This window comes from Panthera pardus, unplaced genomic scaffold, assembly GCF_024362965.1.
Source record: "Panthera pardus isolate Hobbes unplaced genomic scaffold, ASM2436296v1 HiC_scaffold_22, whole genome shotgun sequence".
Lineage (NCBI taxonomy): Eukaryota > Metazoa > Chordata > Mammalia > Carnivora > Felidae > Panthera > Panthera pardus.
This window is the reverse complement of record NW_026526788.1, coordinates 23,593,924-23,612,400: the sequence shown is the minus strand read 5'-3', so window position 1 is coordinate 23,612,400 and position 18,477 is coordinate 23,593,924. Positions and strand designations below refer to the sequence as shown.

The following is an 18,477-nucleotide window of genomic DNA, read 5'->3' as shown; positions in this document are numbered from 1 at the left end:
GGTTCGATTATCCAGTTGTATCTACATATAATATTTTAATAGTATATATCTTAACAATGAAATGTATTTCTTATTTTTCCGTCTTATTACCAACCTGTGGCTATTTGCAAACAAAGATTCTGTAACATCATTCATTCTCTTGGGCATTGTACTACCCCGTGTACTACTCCTGGTTTACTGAGTCCTGGATATGGAAACAGAGTTCAGCATACCATGCTCTTATCTAACCTTGAGAACAGTCTGGAAGTCTTCCCATTGCCATCCCCATATGTCCTAAACCATTTGAGTCCTTCTCATCCTTCAATTAGGAAAACTGCCCCCCCCCCCACATGCTATCATTATTAGTTCAAGTGAGTTAATTTTTCATCACAGGACCTTGTTTGCTTCCTTATTAGAATTGAGCATAACCTGATTTATCTACATTATTTTTTCTCAATTAGACTCAAGAGGAATTTAATTTCATTGATCTTTTCTATTTTGAAAGACTTGTCCTTTGAAAAACTTTTAGCTTTACATTTATTAATTTTTTCTTTCCTAACCTTAAAATCCCATCTTTCTAGTGCTTCTTGTTAATTTTGCTGAACTTTTTAATATTCTTAAGATGTATGCTAAGAATCTACTCCTTTTTTGTTATTTCTTCTTTAATAATGAAAGCATTTAAGGTTTATACTTTCATTCCTTACTGTGGCTTTTGCAGCAGTGTCTCATAGGTTGTTGTTTTGTTTTGTTTTGTTTTTTGTTTTGTTTTGTTTTTAAGTAGTCTCCATGCCCAGCACAGAGCCCAGTGCTGGGCTTGAACTCATAATCCTGAGATCAAGACCTGAGCTGAGATCATGAGGTGGATGCTTAACTGACTGAGCCACCCATGTGCCCATCATAGGATTTGATGTAAAGTGGTCTCCTTGTATTGCTGTCTAAACAGTTCATAATTTGTTTTGAAATCCATTGATTATTTAAAAGTGTATTTCTCAGTGTCCAAGTGGTTGGAATGTAAACACATTTCATTATGTAATATCTGATACATTCTACGTAAGAGTCAGCACCCATCAACAAAACTAAAAAGTGGAGCATTAACAATATCACTAACTCTCACCTATGCACTTTCTTTTCTTTTCTACTGATCAATTGGACCAACCCTAAAATAAAACCACACTCTCTCATTACTCTGGCTTTATAATAACTCTTCGTAACTTATGGAAAGCCCCCATGTTATTCTATTTCTATTGTATTCTATCAGGGATAATGGCACGGTAAGGAGCTTCAAGGCCCTGATCCTCAACGGAAACACTGAAAACTGACAAAAAATGTCAGAATGAACTTTATAGGAACTCTGGAAAGCAGTCAACTGCTTACAGCAACCAAGCAAACACTTAATCAGGAAAAAGCAACTGAAACCTGGTAGGAAGTCTTTGCGGCATTTCTAACCTACCCTTGCCCCTGGGGTAAAACTGCCCCACTTCCCCTGCTCGGTGGTGCTCTGGAGGACTCAGCCCATGGAGAGAACAGAGCTGACCTCGTTCTCAAAGAATTGTGGTTGTTCTTGAAGGTCTAGACAAAAGTTTGCCTTTCCTTTGCCTGACTTGGAACTCTCTCAAGGGCAAAGAAGCTGCAACATGGAGGAGTTTTTCAAAAACATTTACAGGCAGAATTATTACTTTCTGGCACTAAGGATATCAGTTGAGGCAAACAACTGACACTCCACAAAGCCTGGGAGAGAGCCGCACCTGCGCTTGGAACTGGCAGAGGCGTCATTGCAGCCGCTGCCTCCACCACCACATCCACAGTCCTGCTGAAGCACGAGTTGTCTGTGGACGTGACCTGTGAAGGTTACTCTAATGCAGTCAGTCGGGCGCTCAACTAGCTGGGAGGAGTTGAGTCTGACATTCCCCTGCCCAACAAGGTTTGCATAAACTCTGAGCACAGCATAGACACTCTGCTGGAGACCATGGGGAAAACAGGAAAGGCTGTTTCCTACCTCTGCCCTAAGTAGCGAGGGCAAGGGTGTGGACCCCTGGGCCCAAGATGGACCAAAGAGGGCAGGACACTAATCCTTTTCTGCCTTCCAGACAGACCTGGGGTCTGGCAGTCTTGCTCAGTGATGGGAGTTCCTGCTGAGACCCTCACTAGCTCTGCTCTTCCCTAGTGTCCCTGCAATAAAGTTGAGTCACTTTTGTTGGGGGGGAAAAAAAAGCCTGAGAGAAAGGCTGGGAAGTGAGATACTTTGAGGAATAAGAGTTTCAAAAATCTTCTACATACACCTGAGAATCTAGAAGGCTACATGTGTGCCCAGAGTGGAGCTCTCACACCTTGTCAGTAGGAATGTAAAATGGTATAGCCAGTGTGGAAAATAGCTTGGTATGTCTTTAATAAGTTAAAATAGAATCACTGTATGACTCAGAAATTACCATATGATTCCACTCCTAGGTATATACCCAAAAGAACTCAACACAGATCTTCAAATGAATTTGTGCAAAAGGGTCCACAGCAGCACTATCAACCCAGAAACTAACAGACAAATGCAGCATATCCTACACAATGGGATATTATCCAGCCGTAAGGAAAGCCCTGTCACGTGCTACCACATGGATGAACCTTAAAAACATTATGTTAACTGAAATAAGACAGACACAAAAGGCCACATACTCTATATTTCCATTTATATTAAAGACCCAGAATAGGCAAATTTATAGAAACAGAGAGCAGATTAACACTTGTGGGGGATTGGGGGGTGGGGTGGGAGAAAGGTGAGTAGGGATTAACTACTTAATAGGTTTGGGATTTCCTTTTGGGGTGATGAAAATGTTCTGGAATAGGTGATGATGATGGCTGGTCAGCAATGCAAATGTACCAAATGTCTCTGAACGGTACATGTCAAAGTGGTTACGATGAAGAATTTTATGTTCTGTGTATTTATCTGCAATTAAAAAAATAAGTGAAAACATAGTGTCTGGGTTCATTTTAGGTCATGTTTCTCCAAATACAATTTAAAATTTTTTTTAACGTTTATTTATTTTTGAGAGAGAGAGAGGCAGACTGTAAGCAGGGGAGGGGCAGAGAGAGAGAAAGAGAGAGAGACAGAATCAGAAGCAGGCTCCAGGCTCTGAGCTTTCAGGACAGAGCCCAACGCGGGACTCAAACCCACGAACTGTGAGATCATGACCTGAGCTGAAGTTGGACCTTTAACCGACTCCAAATACAATTTTTAAATAAACCTGTCAATATCCTTGATATCTGCACATAGTAAATCTTTCAACTGATTAACTATTAACATAGTATAGCTCTCTAAGTTGTCTTTACACCTTTTACTTACTTTAGTTTTAATTTTTGCTCTTTAAAGACATTGCTTTCTTTGTTAGATTTTTTCCTAGACATGTTATATTTTACAATAATGTTTTTGTAAAATTTCATATATAGGAAACAGTATAACTCATAATGCGTGGCTTGATGAATTAACACAGAATACACAGAGAATACTAACCAAATCAAGAAATAGAACATTGCCAGCACACCCCTGCCAGAAGCTTCCTTTGTATTTCTCCCTAGTCACCAACTCCCACCCTTGGCCCAAAACGAGCCACACTTTTCACTTCTAATTTAATGTAGTTTGATTTTTCATTGCTTCGGTTGTAATGAGTGCTTTTTGTTTCCTATTCAAGAAATCTTCCCCATCAAGTTTACTAAACTCTTCTTTCATGTTATTACATTTCAGATAGTTCCATTGTGACTTCTTTTTTGACTCATAATTTATGTAAATGTATTTGCTTAATCTTCAAAAATCTGGGCTATTTTCTAATTTCCTCTTTTTTTTTTTTATTATTGATTTCTGGTTTAATCTCACCATGATCAAAGAGCATATTCTCTGTTTTCAATCCTGTCAAATTTGTAGAGACGTGCTTTATGCCCCAGCATAAAGGTTTATTCCACACACATCCAGAAAGATGTGAATTCTTTCCCTGTTGGGCTGAGTATTCTATGTATGCTATGGATGTCATTCAGGTCAAATCTGTTAATCCTATTACTTAAATCTTTACATTTAATGAGTGTTTTAATCTTTCCTTCCTTCCTTTCCTTTTTTCTTTCTTTTTTTCCTTTCTTTCTTTGTAAGAATGCTTGACACCTATTCAGCAAATTTCAAGTATGTAATACAATATTGCTAACAATAGTCACTGCTATATATTAGACGTTTGGAACTCATTCACCTTATAACTGAAAGTTTGTGTTCTTTGACCTACATCTCCCCTCTTCCCCACTGCCAGTCCCTGGAAACCAGCTTCTTCTCTGTCTCTATGAGTTTAATTTTTTAGATTCCACCTGTAAGTGATACCATATAGTATTTGTCTTTCTCTGGCGTATTTTACTTAGCAAAATGCGCTCCAGTTTCATCCACATTGTTACAAATGGTAAAATTTCTTTCTTTCTCATGGCTGAATAGGATTTCATTGTATATATATATCAAATCCTCTTTATCCATTCATCTATCCATGGACCTTAGGTTGCTTTCATATCTCGGCTATTGTGAGTAATCCTGCAGTAAATATGGGAGTACAGATATCTCTTGAGATACTGATTTCATTTCCTTTGAATATATACCCAGGAGAAGGATTGTTGGATCATATGGTAGCTCTATTTTTAATTTTTCGAGGAACTGTTTTCCATAACGGGTGTACCAATTTACATTTTCACCAACATTCTACAGGGATGAATTTTTGACTGCTTGTTTTACCACTCAGTGAAAGAAGTATGTAAATTTTCTCATTATCCTTGTGGACTTGCATATTCCTCTTTTTAGGTCGGTAAGTATTGTTTTATATATTTAAGAGACATATTGCCAAATGCAGTATACAGATCTTGTTTCTACTCTGATTGAAAAAATATATTTTAAGACACCAGGGACATTGGAATACAGGCTATATGTTGGATGATATTAAGAAATCATTGTTAAATTTGTTGGATGTGGTAATATCTACTAGATATACCGACTAAAGGGTTTATGGGTTAAATTTTATAACATTTTATAGAATTTCTCATAGAGTAAATCGTGAAGACTGAGAAATATATTTCCTTTAAGATTTTTATACCAAGACCTCTACTTACAAAGGTATGATGAAGACATGATTGGCGAAGATATGATTTGTCACATGATAAATAAATCAAGTTGGTTGACATGGAGAGCTGGCCTCTGACAGGCCTTGGGCAAACATAGACAAAACCTGCATTTTTTAAAAAACCACTAATAGATAGTTTTTCCTTTTATTTCTACACACATTAACAAACATTTTGGGAAAAAAAATAATCCAGTATATATACTTGTGGATGGGTGGAAACATTTTCAGAGTAAACTAAAAAAATCCATGTAATGGTTAATTTTATGTGTCAACTTAACTGGCCTAAGGGTTACCCAGATAGCTGATAAAACATTATTTCTGAGTGTATCTGTGAGGGTGTTTCTGGAAGAGATTAGCATTTGATTCAGTAGACTGAGTAAAGAAGATCCACCTGCACCAACGTGGGCAAGCATCATCTGATCCATTGAAGGCCCAAATACAACAAAAAGGAGGAGGATGGATGATGTCCCTCCTCCCTTCTTGAGCATGGACATCCGTATTTCCTGCCATCAGACATCAGAGCTCCTGGTCCTTAGACCTTCCGACTCTGGAACTCATACCAGTGGCCCTCTGGTTTTGAAGCCTTTGGCTCCAAACTGGGAGTTACACCATTGGCTCCCTTCATTCTCAGGCCTCTGACTTAGGCTAAATTACACCATTGACTTCCCTCCTTCTCCAGCTTACAGGCAGCAGACTGTGGGAGTTCTTGGCCTCTATAACTGTATGAGCCAATTCTTACAATAAATCTCTTATGCATATTCATATATATTCTGCTGGTCCTCTTTCTCTAGAGAACCCCGACTAATAAAACCCATAAGAAAATTTTTGTTTATTTATTTAAAAAAAAACCCACAAAACACACGGTCTGACTGAGGTGAGATTTCTGACTAAAATAAGTTTGCTAAGATGTAAGCTGTCATCAGTGCCCAGGGATGTGAGCCAGCAGCTTCAACACAGGAATCAGCTAACAAGGCTGTGAGCCACACAATATAAGAAGAAAATGCCATTGGGAGGACATTCAACTAGATGTGGCTTTTGGAGACTGACCATGTGATGGATGAAATGTAAACTAATATTTTTCCTCTATTTCATGAGTTTGAAACCACTCCCAAGCAGTATTTAGGACATTAGGGCAGAGATACTAAAAGTATCATTTTCCAATTGCCTGAGCCCACCTCTTTATAGCTCATATAATAAGTACTAACTTTTCCTGTTTTCAGATGTGGAAACAAGAGTTGAGACTTTAAGACATTACAGCCTGGGAGCAACCCTTAACTGGGGAAATACTGGCAAGCAGAATGCCAAGTATTCTATCAACATAATTGTAAGGAATGTATGATTATATCCATTAGACAGATGTGAAAACTGAGTTTCTGCAAGCTTAAGTGACCTGCCTAAAGCTAAACTCTAAGTGCTGGGTAGCTGGGATTTAGTTTGGCTCCAAACTCTACATTCTTTCTTCTGTATAATAAAGTCATCAATTGCATGCGCTTCAGATTAAAATGATCATTTAACCACATTCATATGGGATTGCTTTAGGACATATTATCTTTAAAATGCTCTTTTTTGTTTTCTTTGCTAATTGTTTTATTTCTTTGCCATTAAATTCGTTTTTAGAAACTAAAAAAGTAATGCTTGGGTGCCTGGGTGGCTCAGTCGGTTAAGCATCCAACTTCGGCTCAGGTCATGATCTCATGGTTCCTGAGTTCAAGCCCCATGTCGGGCTCTGTGCTGACAGCTCGGAGCCTGGGGCCCCCTTCAAATTCTCTGTATCCCTGTCTCTCTGCCCCTCCCCCACTTGTGCACTCTCCCGCTCATGTTCTCTCTCTCCCCAAAATAAATAAATAAACATTAGCAAAGCAATGCTTGCTTGTATTGTTTTAAAAAAGATCAAATACTAAGAAAAATATAGTTAAAAGTAAAACTCCCCCAAACTCTTTGTAGAGGTGACCATTGTTAAATTTCTCACATAGTCCATTGCAGAAAATTTCTGCCGGTATTCAAATATACACACATAGATTTATTTTACTTCGATGAACCCATATTTTGCATACTGTTCTGCATCTTTCTTTTTTCACTTAACATAACTTACACATCTTTCCATACAAGTATGTACGTCTACATTTTCGTTTTAATGGTCACGTACATTGGCATTCCATTTATGGGTGTATATCATTCAGGCGACCAATCCTGATTAGAGCTGTTTCCCCCTTTTTATTGCAAACAATACTGCAATGATCAGTCCTGTACCAATATCTGTTCATACTTACATGAATTTAAACCGAATTATAATTAAGGATTACCCTATAAGTCAGTCCTAATTTTGGTTATAATAAGTAATGGGACATAAATTTCAGAGACCCAAGAGACTCAACAGTGAGTTAAAAAAGAGTTACTATACAACATCTTTATTTTCCACTCAAAGCAACATATTTAACATTCAGATATTTCTACATTGGCTTCAGTCTGCTTGGGTGAGCAGAATTCTTTCAAATATCTGAGCTATCTGGACTCACCATGTTTTACCAAGATGATCACGGAAGGTTTTGTCTATAGGCGAATGGTACCTTCCAAGGGCAAGTAGGTTTTCATTCTTCTAATTACCTTCCTGAGGTCGGAATCATTGGGGTGTCCCAAGTCCCACATTATAATTTGTTAAAGTTATATTAAACAGCATGCTGGATTAGTTTCTTGAACAGAGATTTTCCATAAACTCTATAATCATTGAATGTTCAATTTGTGGCAAACATGTGAAGTTCTTTCTAAGAAGGAAGCATGGCCTCTCCTAATATGACTTACTTGCAAACAGTTCTTATCTCACAACTCGATATTTCTTTTTTCTCAAGAGACAAAAAGATCATTAAATACAGGGAGTGTGCTAAAAGGGGAATTTGGATGGACATAGAGGACATAATGCTAAGTAAAATAAGTCGGAGAAAGACAAATACCATATGATTTTACTCACATGTGGAGTTTAAGAAACAAAGCAAATGAACAAACAAAGAAAAATAAAAATGTACTCTTAAATACAGAAGGGGAGGTGGAGGATGATGGATAAAATACATAAAGGGGATTAAGAATGCACTTAATCTTGATGAGCGCCGAGAAACGTATAGAATTGTTGAATCACTGGGGCGCCTGGGTGGCTCAGTGGGTTAGGTCACTTCAGCTTAGGTCATGATCTCAGGGTTCACGAGTTCGAGCCCCGCGTCAGGCTCTGTGCTGACAGCCCAGAGCCTGGAGCCTGGAGACTGCTTCAGATTCTGTGTCTCCCTCCCTCTCTCTGCCCCTTGCTCGCTCCCACCCCCCCCACACACTCCCTCTCTCTCTCAAAAATAAATAAACAGTAAAAAATTAAAAAAAAATTGCTGAATCATTATATTGTAGACCTGAAACTGATATAACACTGTATGTTAATTATACTTAAATAAAAAAAATTAAAACTAATTGGAATGAGGATAAAATTCCTCTAAGTGGAAGTGCTGACTTAAATAATATGCCTTTCAAGTTTTGATAATATTGTCAAAATGCTGTCCAAAAAGTTGTTTAAATGTATATTCCCACAAGCTTATAGTGCCCTGAGTCCCATCCCTTTCCACACACAAATTCTCATCCTGAAAGTTACTAACTACAAACAATGTAATTAATAAAATATATTGTTTTTCAGTTGCATCCTTAAATTATGAATGGGTTTTAGCATCACATATTTCCTTTACTTATGAATTGGCCATTTTAAGAACTTCTTTTAAGCACCTCCAAGCAAAGTGGGGAAGTCATCTCATGATGTGTAAATATGAAGAGAGACAAGTCCCAATTGCCTTTGCAAGACAGCTTCTTTTCTGCAAGACTGCTCAGATTTTTTAGCACACTCATGTGCACCATGACTCTCTAGGAGACCAGGTTGAAGAGGGGTTTGAAGGAAAATCTTCATTCCATACCCCTCCTCCACAGCAGTTTATAATGACTCCACCTCTGGGTCCTAGATGCTGTGGAAATATTATTTATGACTATATATTACTGGGTATGAAATCTGTAAGGTAAAAGTTTATCTATTGTTATTCATTGTACAGTTGTGTTCTATATTTATCCTCAAGAACTTTCTTATGTGAGGACCAGAAAGGGGGTTAGATAATGTAGTAGATTGTCTGCAAAGATAACTGTCCCTCCCACCAAGCACTTAAGACTGTTTTACTTCCCCTTGCCTCCAGTTGATCTTGGGACTTCTGTAACCTACAGAATGCATTGGGAGTGTTAGGCAAGAAGCCAGGCATTAACGACAGGAGGATGGACCTTGGACACTCTTAAAGGGAGCCCCAACCTAGGACCACCCAGGGAGCATCCCATTCCACCCATCTACCAGTCTGTCTGGTCCGTGGTTACAGCATTCTGGCAGCGGAAGAGTTAAGTTTGTTGTGCACGTTGCACTGGTGCAGAAAGCAGCCGCTTGTCCTTACCTGACCTCTGCCTCTAGAATAGAAATAATGTTGCGGTTTCCTACCCCTGCAGGCATTTCGAATACGTCTTGGGAAAGGACATGCGTAGTTGGTTAATTATTATATAATCCAGGCCTGTCACTCAAATGTTGTAACCCAAGGACCCACCCAAAAGAAAAAAGTGTCTCAAGCCCACATCCTGGACTTTCTGGGGCCTTTGTCTCTTTTGGAGACCTGCTCCTCCCTTGAAGCGTACTTTAATAACACTTTGCTCTGCTTTGTTTTAGTTTCACTGTCCTGCGATTCTTTACTGTGGCAGTGAAAAGAACCTTGGCTTCTTTCTTTTTCCATCTCACTCCTGGTAAAGGAAGCGACGTTGGGCAAGTTCTAGTGCCAGCCCCTAAGCGCTCTGGAAGTTTCTGCCTTCCCTTGTTTATCAGATGAAATAAGAGTTGAACCACAATGTAAAAGAGAGAGAGAGAGACGACCCAGTCTGCTCCTGGCCATGCTGGCCACCTAGCTGAGGTGCCTGGCTTGTAGGCAAAGCCATTTTGGACACCCCAGGTCACACACAGCTTCCAGCTGACCGTAGTCACAGGAGGGATCCTAGTTAATGCCAAGTGAAAAGAACTACCAGCTGAGCTCAGCTAACTCTCAGAATCATTAAAATTAAATAGATAATTGAAACCACAGTAGAGACTAAAAGAGAACCTGGAGAGAGAAAATCGTGTGAAATATAAAATGAAAACCAATTGTCAGGACAAGGGTGCTGGGAATAGATGGATGGGGAAGGCCCCAGGCCAATAGGAGAGTACAAAACTCCTATCCTGAGTCCTATCCTGAGTTACGGTTCAATTGCTAGGACTGTATATTGCAGATGGAAACATTGATTTGTGGCTATAGGGCACCTGAAATATGGCTAGTACTGGGGTGCCTGGGTGGCTCAGTCAGTTAAGCATCTGACTTCAGCTCAAGTAACAATCTCAAGGTCTGTGAGTTCCAGCCCCACAATGGGCTCTACCCTGACAGCTCAGAGCCTGGAACATGCTTCGAATGCTGTGTCTCCCTCTCTCTCTGCTCCCTCCTACCCCACTCATGCTCGTTCTCTCTCTCCTCTCTCTCTCAAAAATAAACATAAAAAAATATGGCTAGTGGAGCTGGGTTTTAAATTCTGTGTAATTTTAATAAATTGTATTCAAATTTAAATAACACTATATGGCTAGTGACTACCATACTATAGTGCAGCTACTATATCACACGTCAAACTTTACCCTGATGAAGGGGTGAAAATCAATAACTTGCCCCCAAATTGTGCCTTTTCATCTGCTTCTTTCTCAGAATTCTGATAGGAACCTAATTACTTACACTGTGATCTGCTTGAGTCCCAGAGAACTGCTTAGAATGACCACATAATCTGTCAACATTTCCATTTGCAGAACAAGAATCAGAAGTGGGTTCCCCCTTGTAGTGGTTTCTGAGTGAGCAGAGATGAGACTGGGAATAACAACTTAAAAAAAATCTGTCTTTCTATGTTTATAAGTAGTCTTGAAGTGAAAGTACCTATTATGAAGGACATTTCTAAGAACTTTAATTAAGGCATTGAAATTCAAACCCATATATATATGTATGTACACACACACACACACACACACACACACACATATGGCTGCTGTGTTTCCCAAACTTCTTTTAATATAGAAACATTTTGTGTGTATGCCTTCCATTAACCTTTTACAGCAGCAATAGGACACATTTTGGGAATGCTTTTTTAGAAAATGGCAGAATTTTTATTAAACTGGGCTAAATGTCATTATGAAATATTGAACCCTTCAACCATGAATACTACATGATAACTTTCCAAAATCAATTCCATTTCCTTAATTAGAAAATTAATCATTTGAGATTATTAAACAAATATGAGGCAAGATTAAAATGATGATTTTCATTTCCTTATGGGTTAATTTTTAAATATTTAACAAAAATAGGATAATACCCTTCTCAGGGAAGGCAAGATTTTAGCTGAGATTTAGTTTAATTATATGGTAACTAGACTCCAAAATTTTAAAACACTGTCTTTAACATTCCTACCTCCTGAAGGCAATATTGACATTCACATGAACAAAATCGTCTTTCTTTTATACCCACCACTTGGCAATAGGCCATGATTTTCCAAGGAGCCAAGGACAAACGATTATTTCAAGGACAGTTTTTGCTAGAGAGAAATTCTTGCTTTCTTAAAGAGAGAATAGAATTTGTTCTGCTTCACTGTCTGATTTAACACCCCTGAAATTGAAAATGTATTATTTCTACTTCTGTGAGTCCTCAAAAGACTCTCCTACCCTCTGGAGCTTGTCCTAACTGGATTGTCAAATTAAGGTACTCCTCCCTAAATTCCTATTCATGTGAATTTTATTGTTGGTAGCAGTCCTCAAAGATCATCTTCCTTGATGGTTCTCACGTTGGCTGCATATTGGGGGGGGGCGGCTTTAAAAATATGGATTTCTGGGCCCTACTTCAGACTAATCTCAGTGGGGAGTTGGGGAGGGTGTGGGGAGCCAGCATAGACATCCTTAAAGCCACTTGGGAGATTTAATGATAATTACACTATTGAGCTAGTCCATCCCGTTCACCTAACAGATGTGGGGACTGAGGACTAGCCACCTAAGTGAGATGTCGCCATTTTGTTTCTTATTTATGAGGCTATTAGGACTGAAGCAGCCTGAACAAGCATTGGCTTCCAGCTTGTGCACAAGTTACCAGGGTTACAACTGGGTATCTCTAGGGCCACCTTGGGGGTAAAAGGGGACAGTGAAGGAAGGGGAGACTCTGATCTCCCACCAGAACATCTCTCTTAGCTGTTTGTTCATATTTTGTTTGAAGAGACGGTTCCACTGCTAAAGTATGCCCAGTCTGAAAAATCACCCCTCAAAAAATGTGAACATTGTGTGTCCATTTCTGAGATTTTTATCAAAATATCTTCGGAGCCAGACACCAGTTCAACTATTAATGAAATGTAAAAACACTTAACAAAACAGAGGACTGTTTATTCTTAAGTCACATTTCCCCCCAAGTGTTTGATGAGCAATAAAGGGGCTGTCTAAGCTCAAATATTTGCATCCATGAAAAATATGTGTACCAGGTAAAAATGTCAGGACACAAGTGCAAATTTTTAAAATGCATTTCATTTTTTTGCAACTAACTTAATTTCTATTTTATGTCCTATTACTTTGATACCTGATGCAGCCTGCCCCTGCCTGTGGTTGTGTCTAATCCAGGGGATGTCGGGAATTCTAAAGCCTCATGGAAGAGGTCTGGTCCCTGGTCCTCTTCTGTCCTGGATGGCATCCTCTGAAATATACTCTTTTCTATCTGGCCTCAGGTCATGGGTACATGTGGTTTCTATTTACTCTTCACCACAAAGTCACTTATATCCGGCTCTATCAACAGCCTTTGTCCATACGTGGTCTCTCAGGAAAGCATTCTGTTGCTCCCCCAGTCCTCCTGGGTTTGGAGAACCATGTCAGCAAGTCTCAGGCTCCTCTGTGCAAGACCCCTCCACCACATCTATTCCATCGCTTCCCCCATCATGATGCTGAAAGGGAACCCATGAATCTTGCTGCGTTTCCTCGCTTCAGGAGGAGCTGTCCCAGCAGTGGGGACCAAGGCACAGGGTCGGTGTCCTGAAAACAAATGTCTAAGTGTCCTCTGATTCCTCTTTCTTATGGATACCGTGGTTGAAAGGATGGGAACATTGTCTTGAACTGAGAACACTTTCTTCTGAAACCATTATTCTGTACTAAAGCCTTCAGAATCCAGGCTCTGGCAACTCAAAACACCTTTCCTTCAAGACTGTTATTTCTCCTATCATTCCAAAGGTCTATTTTAATACTCAAGCACAGAGAATCGCCTACTTATTCTTCCTTTCTCTTGTGTCACCTCGTCCAAGAAGCCGCCCCTGTGGTGGTGAGGAGAGTCACAAGAGGCAAAGGAGGATGGTGGGGGTGGGCATGGGGGGGGGAGGGGTGTACACACACACACACACACACACACACACACACACACACCAGTTAATACATCAATATCATACCTTTCTACATATGCGTAAGGGGGAAATATTGATCAAAACCTGACCTCCCTTCAATGCTTTCTTGACCTCCCTTCAAAGCTCATCACCATTTCATCCTTTTCCCCTTGTTCCTTATATTTTCTAATGCTTAGTAATAGGGATTCATAATATAAATTTCAGAATTTCCATATAATGGACAACTATGTAGTTATTTATAAACATATTAAGTTGATATTAAATTGCATGAAAAAACTGCCATGATTCTGGACATTGGAAATGTTAGTGTGCCTGCCCTGACCACACCCAGTAGTAAGGGAAACAGCCCCACCCTCTCCTCTGACAGCAGGGAGTGGGAGGGGAGCTTGTTTGACCACTTAGTCTTCCTTCCAGTGTCTCTGATTGGCTAAGGAGTGAGTAACAGATGCAAGGAGTAACCAAACAGTAAACTTACCAACAACGCAGTCTCTGTGCGGACTTGACAGAAAAATGAGCAGGGCAGAATTTGAAATTTGTACTAAAACCCCAGAAAATCATGAGGCAATAAGGGTGAGGGCTCAGTTAAAAGGTCATAAGGTAAAATGGACACTAGAGGAGACAATGCGAGAAGTAGGAAGCTGAAAATATGGGGGAGCAGACATGAAGAACGAGAAAGTGGTTGAGAGAGTGAGTGGTTGAAAGCAGAGCGAAAAAGACAGAGATGGAGGGCAGCCACTAAACTCCAGCTCCCAGGGCTGAGGTCTTGGCAGCTGCTTGGGGTACAGAACTTTACTCCAGCTTGTTCCACACGGGACGTGCCCTAACCCGACCCCAGCTCTTAGATTTCCGAGACAATGTCCTCGGCATTCTTTGTAAATCATTTCAGTAAGCCCTTTACGTGGTCTATGCTCAGTGGGTCCCTAGCTTGCAACTGTTACAAGAGTATATAAACTATGAGCCCAAGTGTATATCTTTAATGTGTGCTTACAAGTATGTGTGGATATGAAGCAGAGTCACAAACTTACTAACAATATTCTTAGATGTACCAAGATATGTGGCTCCTTTATTTCTTCATTAACTAATTTGATCACCTAAAAGATGATAATCACTGGGTGCAACTCGGCAATGTTCCAGTATTCTGTGGCACAATGTCTCCATCCAGTTTACATATTCATTTAAAGTTCAATTACCTAGGTTTTTGTTAAATATATACCTCGTGTAGACAAAAAATGACATATTTACAAGGTCATTCATTGCACTACTGTTTGTAATAGCAAAATTTTATCTATGTCCATCCATAAGGATAGAGTTGAATAAGTTATGAAGCATCCTTGCAATGGAAGACTTTCCAAAAAACAGTGACTACATTACATACCATACAGATATGAAAATACCAGAGATGTATTTTAAATGAGAAAAAAATAGTTTTGTTCCCTTTGATTTAAGAAAATGAAAAACAAGATTAAGACTATATATTCACATTTGCTAGTAATAGCATAAACTCTGGAAAGATATATCAGAAGCCAATTAAAATAATGCACTTCGGAAGGAGTGCTCTTGGGGGACTAGGAATAGGGTGGAGGGAAGCAGGTCTTTTTCCTGTAAGTCTCCATACAATTGTATCAGTTTATGGACCATGTAAATTACACTGTTATAAAAATGAGGCCTGTTTTGGGGCACCTGGGTGGCTCAGTGGGCTAAGCGTTTAACTCTTGGTTTTGGCTCAGGTCCTGATCTCATGGTTCATGGGATCAAGCCAAGCCCTGTGTTGGGCTCTGCACTGACAGCATGGAGCCTGCTTGGGCTTCTCTGTCTCCCTCTTTCTCTCGGCCCCTCATCCCTCTCAAAAATAAATCAATAAAATTTAAAAAATAAAAATAAAAATGAAGCATATTTTAAAAAGCAATTAACATCCAACCTATGAAAGTGATTTAAATAGTATCTTTCTGTGACTCTGGGTAAGAAGACTGGTTCCCTCAGACTTACCCTAATTCTCTGATTAGGCATAAATGAAGTCATCTCCCTGGGGTGGAGTGAGGGGAACTTGGATCCCTGCAGGTGATCTCTCTTTTCTGCCTGGTCATGCTTTCCTTGCTGGCATCTGCAGCTGAAGTTGGCATTTGCTGTCCTCTACTGTCTGGACTTTCTTAATGGGTCTGGCTGAGTGGTGCTACCAGGCTGACTTGGTCTTATCTTAGCACTTGCTGGTGCTCAAGACTTCCCGGGCCTCCCCCATATCCTCCCTCTGGCTCTACTTGAGTCTGATCCCACAGCCTCTGCCATAAGACCGTCCTGCCCAGGCCTGCCGACTTCTGTGGAGCCATCTTCGTATTTGACCCCTATCCCCTACCGCATTCCCCACCTTCATATTCAGGAAACCCTGGGCCCAATCAGTGGCACACAGGAACTGGAAGAGTTCTGGAAAGCTATACTTCTGTTCTCTCTGTATCTACCATGGAGAACACTTCCCAATTCACATTGATGCGGCCTACTCCCAGGTTGGTATGTGGAAAACTTGCAAAACTATGTCCCCCAGGGACACAAATGTGAACCTGGACAAGAGCTGCTGCCTTAGTATTCCCTTCCACTTTTCTTACACAATTGGCTTTGGCCCAGAGAGGGATTTTGTTTTATAATTTTCATTTTGAAAATGTTTTTAAATGTTAATTTTCTGTTATTATTGGAGAGAACATGAGAACTTAATGTATTATCCTTTGTACTCTCCTGAATTTGTTTTCTTCTTCTTCTTCTTCTTCTTCTTCTTCTTCTTCTTCTTCTTCTTTAATTTGAAGACAAAATATTCATTTGAGCCCTAGGTTTGATGATGTTTGGGAATCATGTTTAGAGCTATTTCTTGGGAGATAAGCTAGGATTTGATTTAGCATAATGACTGGTTTGTGAACTGCACAGGTGAGATCGAGAGGGATTTAGAAAATTAAAAATGGAAGATAACACCCCCCCACACACACACCACAACATACACACACACAAAATACATCAGTCATTGTTGTTGTTGTTGTAGTTGCTGTTTTACTATCCAGAAAATTGTCTCAAATCACTAGTTATTTGACTAATTCAAATGCAGCCTAGGAAACAGATAAGGCAAGATCACTCACATGGCTCTTCCATAACTATCTTTTCTCAGGTCTCAAAATGTGGTGTTTGAAATCCATCTGTTTGGTCAAGAGAATGCTGACTGTGTTCCTTAGTAATAGCAGATTTTATTTAAGGTAAAAATGTACTCAGAAAAACACTACCTCTTTGGAAATCTTGGCAAGTCTGCCTTCAGATTTCTTTAATGTAGAAAATAACTCTTGTGTTTTTAAGCCACTGCAGTTGGGTTTCTTTTAATACCAACCCAACTTAATGCCTAACTGAAACAATCATGGGTAGGAATTTGTTCATTCCTTTATTCATTTATTCAACAGATTATAATTGAGCATCCAGATTCCAGGTACTGTATTAAGTATTGGGTATTCTGTTACCAGATACTGGAATAATGGAGATTTAAAAAGAATAATGGTAACAATTAACAATATTATGTTGAGTCGCTTTTCTATTTGCCCCTCCAAATCCATTCTTCATGCAGCCTGCATTGTGCCCCTGGGGCAGGGGTGGCTGACCCATGTGGATGTTGTCAGTGGACCCCCTAACTCTTTGGCTCCAGTTGGATTATTTTCCCCCAGCTCCCTCCGTGTGGGATTTTCATAAACTGGCTTCATCTCTCTCCTGAAAGTCACAGCTCCTGTCAGTCAGGCCTCTCCAACTATTTCGTCTTCAGGTTCTGACGACTGTCCTTTTCTTGTTAATTTAGGCCTCAGGTGGTCATACTGTCCTGTTATACCCAGCTTGCAGTCTCACTACATTCTTCCCATGCCTTTATAAAGAGCTCCTTTCCAAACCTCTTCTCAAATCAATCAATAGGAATGTCTGTTTCTTTTTGGGAACTTAATAACACAGCCCTCATTTATCAAGAACTCCTTGTGTGCTACACACTGCTAGGTACGCCATTTTGTTGAATCTTGTCCACACTTTATCATGGTAGGCTGACAAATAGAGGTTCAGTTAACTATGACCAAGTTGTTGGCTAGATTCTTTTATTTTCCTAACCAGGACACTTGCAGACATAGGCTCACCCTTATATGAAACAGTATAATCAACAGTCAGCATGGGTGAACCCCTCCGTCTTGTTCCCCACCCCAGCTCCTCTTTCTGTGTCTCTTGCTCACAGTATCGTGTGCTCCCTCTTGGGATTCACTTTTGTGGTGTCTCTCTCTGGTCTGTCACATTGGCAATTCTCCTTGCTCGGACCACAGTTACCTTCCCTGTGGAAGGAATGGCAGATAATTATTATTACCTCTCTGGATTGGGAGGGGAGGGTAGCAAGAAGCTTAGTTGACCCATTACCTTAATTTAAACAAAGGGCTTAAACTGTACTGGTAGTTTTAGAGACCGCTGTGATGATTTAAAGACACATTTTGATGGTTATGTTCTTATTGGCTGCAGACCCAGGAGTACAAGGGGGTCTTATGAGAAGACACTAGAAAAACTCTCATATTTGGTTTTGTGAAAAAATTCTGTGGCAAATCTCCATGAAAGTAACTTGATTCCTGAAATTGTCTTCCCATATGTGTCTTCAGAAATTCTGAGTTACATATTCTACATTAGGGGAGGAATTCTCCAGGCAACATGTGGATTAACAGAGGTAAAAAAGAAAATCATTTTTGGTGGTGGAACGATACTCCCTGTTACCTTTAATTTGTGTAGAAAAAGCCCAGCCAAGTCCATTTATCGTTACCAAGGACAATAAGTAATTTCACTTCCGAAACACTTTCACATTCTCTTTCCGCAATTGTAATACAATTTTTAAAAAGAGCTTGTCCAAAAGTACATTCAG

General features: G+C 39.8%; 1 pseudogene; it reads left to right on the top strand.

Moving 5' to 3' along the window:
• Positions 1-1,681: 1,681 nt before the first annotated feature.
• On the top strand, positions 1,682-2,158 carry LOC128779114 (copper transport protein ATOX1-like; annotated as a pseudogene).
• The last annotated feature ends 16,319 nt before the right edge of the window (positions 2,159-18,477 follow it).